Below are 8,494 nucleotides of genomic sequence, written 5' to 3' on the forward strand. Positions count from 1 at the left end.
TCAGATATAGTCTTTTTCCCTGCAAATCCATTCAAAAGTACATTCTATGTAAATCCTGTTCTCCTTTTTTCCCCAACTCCCTGTTATTCTTATTTCTATAATCCTCAGCTCTATCTGTTCTCCATGTCTCTTTTCATATGACTTTATTCCTTTCTTACATGGTCTCTCTCACATCCTCGTAGTGTCCTTCCGACTTAAAAAGGACAGTCCTCCGATGTGCAGCTACTCAAGGACAATATGTAAACAAGAATAAGCGATTTGGTGTTTCTCAGTGTAATTCATTTCCTTGCACTTCTCCTCTGTCACTTTAGTGCTGCTGATGTAATCAAAAGGTATACAAAACATGGCTGCACGACAAGCTCATCTGATCAGTGATCTACAGTACAAGAATCTATTATATGATGCTAACTGCTGACAAAAAAATGAAACTTACCATTAGATGCTTTTCACCATGCTTTTTGACTGATGTTTGAGCTTGGTATTTTTAATTTATGTATTCATTTGACAGTTAAGCACTGCTAAATTATCATTTGATGGCAAAGCATAACTACTGTCATGGAGATATGTCACAGTGGATCTAATTTAATTAATAAGATGACGGCTAACTGTTTGGGGGATTTCCTGTGATCTCAGGACAGCAGTTGGTCCAATAAGATGCGTGTTTGTGTCTTTGTTAGATAGACCCAGCATTTGAAATGGCAAGCAATGGACCAAAGCCTTCTCTGCCATCTCGAAAACCAGGCCATTACTCTGCCTATTGATATTCCATAAGAGTTCACATTCTAAGGCTTCTCCTCTCTTGCATCCCACTTCTTTGCTCTGATGTGACAATCCTTACTTGCACACAAAAAACAACATAGGGCAACACAACTCAACACAGCGCAACACAACAAGGTTCCACAAAAACGCAGTCAAAGGGAGGGAGGTCGATCAGCCATTCTCCATTTGCGTTTGTTCTCAACGTGACAGACTTTCCTGTGGAGTCTGTGGCAGCTGAATACTAAAGAGAGAGCAAGGCTGTGATGTAGAGAAGGCAAACAGGTCTCAGTCACCTCCCCAGAGACACCAGGTGCTTCAGAGAACAAGGGAAGAAACGGAGACTTGGACTTTATTCATTGATACCGCCCACCAAGCTAAAGAGTTTCAAATGGGTGGAATTACAGGATCAATAGTGTGATTAGCAAAGGCCTTGTAGCTATAGCATGTTGCTGGCAATCCATTGCATCAAGCTAAACTCAGGGGACAGGGGGGTTGTTACTCCTTCCAACCGTGGAGGCGAGGGGCGGAGGAGAAGTGTGTGAAGAAAAGACTCAAACAGGCCTAACTTGTGCCAGATATAGCAAGCATTTCAAACGGTTAAAAGATTTTTGCCAGTGTCACAGCAAGAATGAATGTCACTCGTTTTTATTGAATATTTGAAAACTTAAGCATGTTGAATAACTATTATTATAGTTATAGTTATATTGTAGTTACTGGTGATTTGCCAAGGGTGTGAATGTAAGCATGTCTGTCTGGTTGTCTCTCTAATCATTCTGTGTTAGCGCTGCAACAACTGCCAACTTGTCCAAAGTGTACTGAACCGCTCAGTGTACTGATGGATGGATGGATGACTTGAAATAAATCTATTATTCCATTTGATAATAATAATAATAATAATAATAATAATAATAATAATAATAATAATAATAATAATATAGGTGAATTCCACTAGTGGAGCTAAGTAGTGTTCACAAATATAACTGCCTCTACTATAAAGCAAAAAAAGACAAACTGAATTTTTTTAAGAAAGAAAAGAAGACAATAGAACTTGTGAGCTTCTGAATAATGCGTACATATTTGTTCTGGCAGTGTGTCAGTTTTGCTCTAGTTTTCTATTTGAAAAGCAAATCTAACTGTAATAACTCAAAAAATTAACCACAAAGGTATTACTCATATACTGTTATGTTCATCAAGAGGCTGGAGACCATCGCTGTTCTGTTTTGCAACCAATATATGTATATAACCCAAACAAATATATAAAAGTTTCACATTTCAAGTTTCAGGTTTGCCTTCAGCTACTAAGACTTGCTATTGTCCTCTACCCATCTGTGTATATATTGTTGCTGGAGATATTCTCTGTACTAGCTATTGAAAAATGTAGCTTGTCATGTTGCCTCTGGCCTGGTTGACAGTGCCAGGAAAGTCCTTCAAAACACAGTCAGCACAGTCAAAGCAATGCATTTCAAGTCGGTTTTTGGATTTTCATGAATGGGTAAAATGGATGAGGATTCCAAACACACATTTATTTCAATAAAAGCTATTCACCAGTGCATTCACTGTAAAATCTTCATTTAATCTTTATTTACATTTTACATGGGTGCCAATAAGGCAAGCTCATTAGTGTCCTTTTCTGACTGCGCGTATATGTATGCATAAAAGGCACCAAAACAATAATTTGATATGGTTCTTTTAGACTTAAGTCCAAATGAAATTAAAAAATACATTTTTTTCAGCTGCAGCATGCAGTGTTTTCAGCTGTACATACATATACAGTGCATACACAGTGTGAGCTCTTTATATAATTTCTGTACTTTACTTGAATATAAATTGAAAAATGAAGGCATCACGTTGTTGTTACTGCGCTTTTATTTGGTTATCTTACCTATCTCTGCATTAATGGAAGTGTGCAGGACAATCATTTTTAAATTAAATTTCAGTTTATTCAGCGTTTCACACTGATCTTAATTTTAAAGCATCAGTCTAAATGAGCCATGAGCACTTCCAAAAGTGCAGAAAATCAGAGAAAATCTGGCTCATATCTCATTGAGCTAAGCACAAAATGAATTTGGCCTTGCAACCTCCAGTAATGGACTAAGGAGTGAGTGGTCCAGCTGATTTTGTTTTTTGGCACCAAAACCATGCCTAAATGTGACTGCCAAAGAAAATCCCTAACAAACGGCTAACTACAACACAAGTTCATGACATTACATAAAAAAAAAAAAAATCCCCTGCAGGTCCAAACACAGAGTGGTTTTCTCTCTCAGCAAATTTGCTCCACTGTGTGCCAGCACCTGTTAGAGATGTGATGCACGGTTGCTAACCTTCACTTAAAGTGGTACACCATGCAGCAGTCACTCTGTCCGCTGCCTTTCCTTTGTAGCTCTAGTGTGTCACCAGTTTACTCCTGTTCAGCCCAGTCTTTATCAATTTAAAGCCAACATGCTCTGAATACTGGCTGAATTTCATTATAGCATTCTATTACACTAGCAAGCTGCTGGGGTTGGCCTCAGGATGAGAGGGCTAATCAATACAGTCAGTATCTGCCCCCTCTAATCTCTGTCGCCTGTGTCAGTCGAGCTATCGGTAATAGATCTTAAGGATTAGGGGACCCTTCTTAAAACACTTCTTTTTGCTGAGAAGTGGCCAACGAACAAGACCCATGTGGACCAGACGCCATCACGCTGCTCCAGCATCAGTCACATGGGGAGTGTTGGCAGGACGGTGGGAGCAAAGCACTCAAAAAAAAAAAAGAGAAGCGGTGGCAAGAAAGGGGTGGGAGACAGAAATAAGGGCATGTCACACAGGAGGGAGGTGAAGCAACAGAGCAGCTATGACATGGAGAGATTGATATAGATGGGCGAGGAAGAAAGAAAAGGACACCACACTGGGAAAAAATGGTGATTATACAGAGAGGAAGACGGAGAAGGTGAGGCAGCGACGAATGAAAAATACAGAGAGCGAGAGAGAGAGATGAGCTGAGAGGGGGATAAGCAGCAGGCCAGGAAAGGAGAGAGCCTATGTAATTTCTCTAATCCTCCTGGCATTTACACTTTCACCAGACAGATAATAAAAATGAAAAATAAAATGGAAAACTTTCCCTCTCGGACTGGGCCAAGGTTTTCCTTTTTTTTTTTTTTTTAATCTCGGTGTTTCTTTTTTTTCTCCCCATAGCACAACGCCAGGTGGGTGTGTGCTGAGTCAGCAGAATTGTTGTGTTATTACTGAATGTAATGTGACTAAGATGATAGATAGATAGATAGATAGATAGATAGATAGATAGATAGATAGATAGATAGATAGATAGATAGATAGATAGATAGATAGATAGATAGATAGATAGATAGATAGATAGATAGATAGATAGATAGATAGATAGATAGATAGATAGATAGATAGATAGATAGATAGATAGATAGATAGATAGATAGATAGATAGATAGATAGATAGATAGATAGATAGATAGATAGATAGATAGATAGACTGACTGTTGTGACTGGACTGTTGTGAGCAAGGTAGGGGGCGAGAGCCATGTCCAATTGTTTTTAATGTGCTTGGCCTGAGAAAGCAGCTTCTTGTAAAAACACACTTGTAAATAAGGACAGGCAGCAGCCAGCCAATTAGAGACATGTCACTGTTCATAACTTACAATGCATGTTTCCATTGTTTATGCTTGTCAGGAATACAAGACAGGCATGGCAGAAATCAGTGGTCCAGTCATTCCTTTAACATTGTTTTCGACAAAGAGCATGTGGAAGAATCATGTCGACACTTTTAATGTTGTGTATAACACTCCCTGTTACTATTTTGGTTCTGTAGCTTGCTTTTACCAGCCACATCCTTTCAGAGCACATGGCTCCCTGCACAAAGCGCTGAGATAATTACTCAACAAAGCAATGAGGAATTTTATATTTAAACTTCTTGTGAAGATTTAAATTCACTTGGGTGCTTCACCAAAGGATACAAAAGGGCTCCTCCCTCTTGAGTGAAAAATCAAGATGAGAGAAAATTGCAGCACTTTCTAGGAGGTACACAAAGCACTTCACTCTCATCTACAGCTCCTTCTGGGCTCAGGCAAACCTGTCCCTTTTTTCTAAGCACATCACAATTAACTCCAAGTGCAGCCAGGTCAGAACGAAGTCATTTCAGTCATTTTTATTCATTTTTATTCATTTCTACAACTTTGATGATGCCACTGCCCCTAAATCTTCCTGAATACTCACTCTGTGATTAGTTCAGCCAAGACCAGGATTAATGTGTGTGTCTATAGCTGTAGGCAAGCGATTGTAATAGCAAAAAAGAAATGCACTCATTACAACTATAATCCGGTTTTATATCACTTCCGATGTGTGTAATCAAGAAGAAATTGGAAAAACTGTGATATTGTTTATCATTCGATACTTGCAATTTGGAATTGTTTTTGTTTTTTGTTTGGTTAACATTTTTTTTAACCTTCCATTGACAACAAACGCTGCTTGACTGACTTCCTCATTCATCATATAGAAGCAGGAGAAACTCACTGTTAAGAAATAATCTCTTGAAGCTGCCTGAGAATTTTATAAATTCTCACAGACTGTCGAGGTTTTCTTCTGTTTACCAGGTGATTTCTTTGAATTTCACACCTTTTAACAATCCTAGCAGCCCTTCAACCATCTGTCACAACTCTTTCAGTACCAACTGGACGCTTTTGCAAACAACACCACTGTGACTCCACCTATTAATTCTTCTGTGTTAAATCACAGAGGAAGGCAAGGCATGCTGTGTTTACAAGGCTACCTACTGCTATGAATTTCTCCATTGTGGGTATTTGCCATTCCTTCAATTGCTTCCATGAGAGAGACATATATAATGTGGGATGAACCGCACTCTGTATCCCGGAGAAGCTCATGACCCAGAAAGTGTTGAAATTACATGCATATGAACACATGTAGTGTGTCCATCAGCATGAACATGAACACACTAGATACATGCTAACAAGCAAAAAGGCTACCTACAGTCAATTGCTACTTTCCACAATGGGCTAGGGACAGCTCTCTAATACATACATACCACACACCAAGCCAGACCGTGTGGGTTTGATAAAGAGGGGAACAAATGTAATCTATCAAGTTGGTATATAAGGTTATTATGTTCTTCAGTCTGTGGTAGGCTACACCACAAAACCTGTTGATGTTGTTCTTGAGACATTTCTTCTTTGCTTCTGCAGAAGACATGTGGCATGTACAGCTCATCACGATCAATATCATTTAGACTGATTGTAGTGCAAAGTTTCTTTCATCATTCAGTAAGTGGAAAAAACTTTTCCAGGCATCATCATATGTATGCAATGATTTAACAATTGTTTTCAAAGGCTCCTGTTTGACAGAAGAAGAACAAAATCAAAGTTTCATTAGATGTGTAATGATCTCTACTTATGTAACTTTATTTTTTGCTATTTATTGAGCTCTTTACTTTTTTGGATATTCCATTTTATTGAGCTCCTTTTATATAACTTTTTACGTTCCTGAGCTATTTGGTTTTGTTATACTGCATGTATCCCTTAGTGAGATAGATAGTTCATGTTTTGGCTGCTCTAACACAAAAATCTTCCATCTTCTGGGATAAGTAAAGTGTTTCACACACATTCAACTATTTACACACATGCTCCCACAAATTCAAAAGAAATAAAAGGAAAAACCTCTGTCACCCATTCAAGGACCCACATCGCCCTAGGTTCATAAGGAGCTATTTTTCAGTGAAATAACTATAACCGCAACCACACACACACACACACACACACACACACACACACACACACACGCACAGGAAATTTAGTGAAATGCAACAAAAAGGGCCAGCTACATGAAATTAAAAGAAAAGAAAAGAAACTTTTGAGTGGAGTTCATTCTTCATTTATATGACTTTAAATTATAGTCTGCAACTCCAGAGTAAAACGTTTTTGAACCCAGTCAGTTAAAGTCTGTCGAATCTTACTGTCATCACAAATATTAGCCAGTGTATAAGTGGCTAACAATGGACAATCCTCCATTTTTAATTTTTTTATTCAGTGTTACCCAGAAAGAGTGAGTGAGCCCTTTAACTCATACATTTTCCTTCCTTTTTGTAACCACAGCTATCGCCGTCTGTTGTATTTCAGGCAGAATACAGGTTTAGGTCACTTCCACACATGCTTAATTTTTCCAACCTGGAAGCTACATCCAAATTTTTCACTGTCTGTAGGTACTGCCATCTGCTGGAATCTGGGTCCTCTACTCTGGATTTTCCTCTTAGAAAAACCTCGACTTGCATTAAAAAAAAAAATGCATTCTCTGTATCCCATGTTGTACAACATTATGCTAGATCAAGACAACACCAACGTAAAGTACAGTTTCTTCACATTTTAAAGATAAATGTTCTGGCCCTTTGGTCAACTTCCAAAATACTCAAATAATGACAGAACTGGTTTTGACAAAGGATGAGATGGTTAAAAAAAAGTGACATTAAACTGTTTCAGTTGAGCTCATAAGTAAATGCCCAAGATATAAATCATGCATGCATGCCAAATGTGACCATTTAATTTTTCCTTTCTTAATGAGACAACTGCATACATACATACATCCACCACTGCTGTCTTGGTGTTTGGAAACCAGATGTGATAAGAGTGGGCTCAGTCTGACTGTGAAATTGTTGGCTAATGACTTAGAATTTATCAGCCAATGAGTGATGGATATTCAATACAATGAATATTTCTCTACGATTCCTCTAAGCTACTTTTCCCCTCTTTTATCAAAGTAAAATGAGTGCACCACAACAGAGGACCAAGCTTACTGAGACCTGTGTAATGGTACCACTTGGCACTTATTTAACTCCAACAACTATTTCAACTATGTTCTTAAAGATGAACTCTCATTTATGGGGTAGCTACCTTCTGCTTAGTCTGTCAAGTCAAAAATCCCTCTCCTGTTGCAACGATATGGATTTTCCTTTTCTTAATGAGTTTTTCATTGTAGGTAACAGCCATATTTATTCATTATTTGTCTCTGTAATGAGCACTGAATGTCAACTAAGTGTAATTATTTGAAGCTGCAGTGATAATCAGGTAAAGGTCTGGTCACTGTCAGTGTGGGCGCAGTTGTGTCACTAACAGGACAGAGGGAAGGCTTTTCAACGGCTTTTCTCGCGAATCCTGTTTTGCTGTTGCAGTACAATGTGACTATCTCAACCTTGACAGCTATCCAAATTCATTCTCCCTGCTCACACAAAGCTCAAAGCCTAAAACATTTCTTCTCAGTTTTTTTCTACGACATGGAAAGAAAGACACCATAGAATCTTCAAGGTCTATAGCTGAAGTACCAAACCAGAGCCATGGACTTAAATAATTTACTGCTGTAGGCCTCCAAAACATTAGCCACGCCATTCTTCCACTACAAGGTATGAAAGTAAAGGGAGTTCTGAAACAAATTTTATTCCCCATTTGAGGCTTTGCCTCCATATAAATGTCTTCAAATTGAAGCAACCATTTATCGGTTCACAACTCCTTTACTCCAGTTAATGTCTTCCATATTTCAGACAACTACAGTTAAATCCATTTCACCCTGTGTCCCTACAAACTTTTAAAGCTGATCTGAGTCGTGCATATAACAGTGTCTTTCGTTACTCTTATGTTTCAAAACTGCATATTTCTTTAAAACGTCCTTCGACCTGCAACATTTTCAAAAACTTCAGTTTGGTTCGGATGCCTATAGAGAATCGCTTTTC

Source organism: Mchenga conophoros, linkage group LG5 (genome assembly GCF_057382185.1).
Source record: "Mchenga conophoros isolate Kocher_MC1m ecotype Shallow Benthic linkage group LG5, M_conophoros_male_GT1.1, whole genome shotgun sequence".
Classification (NCBI taxonomy): Eukaryota; Metazoa; Chordata; class Actinopteri; order Cichliformes; family Cichlidae; genus Mchenga; species Mchenga conophoros.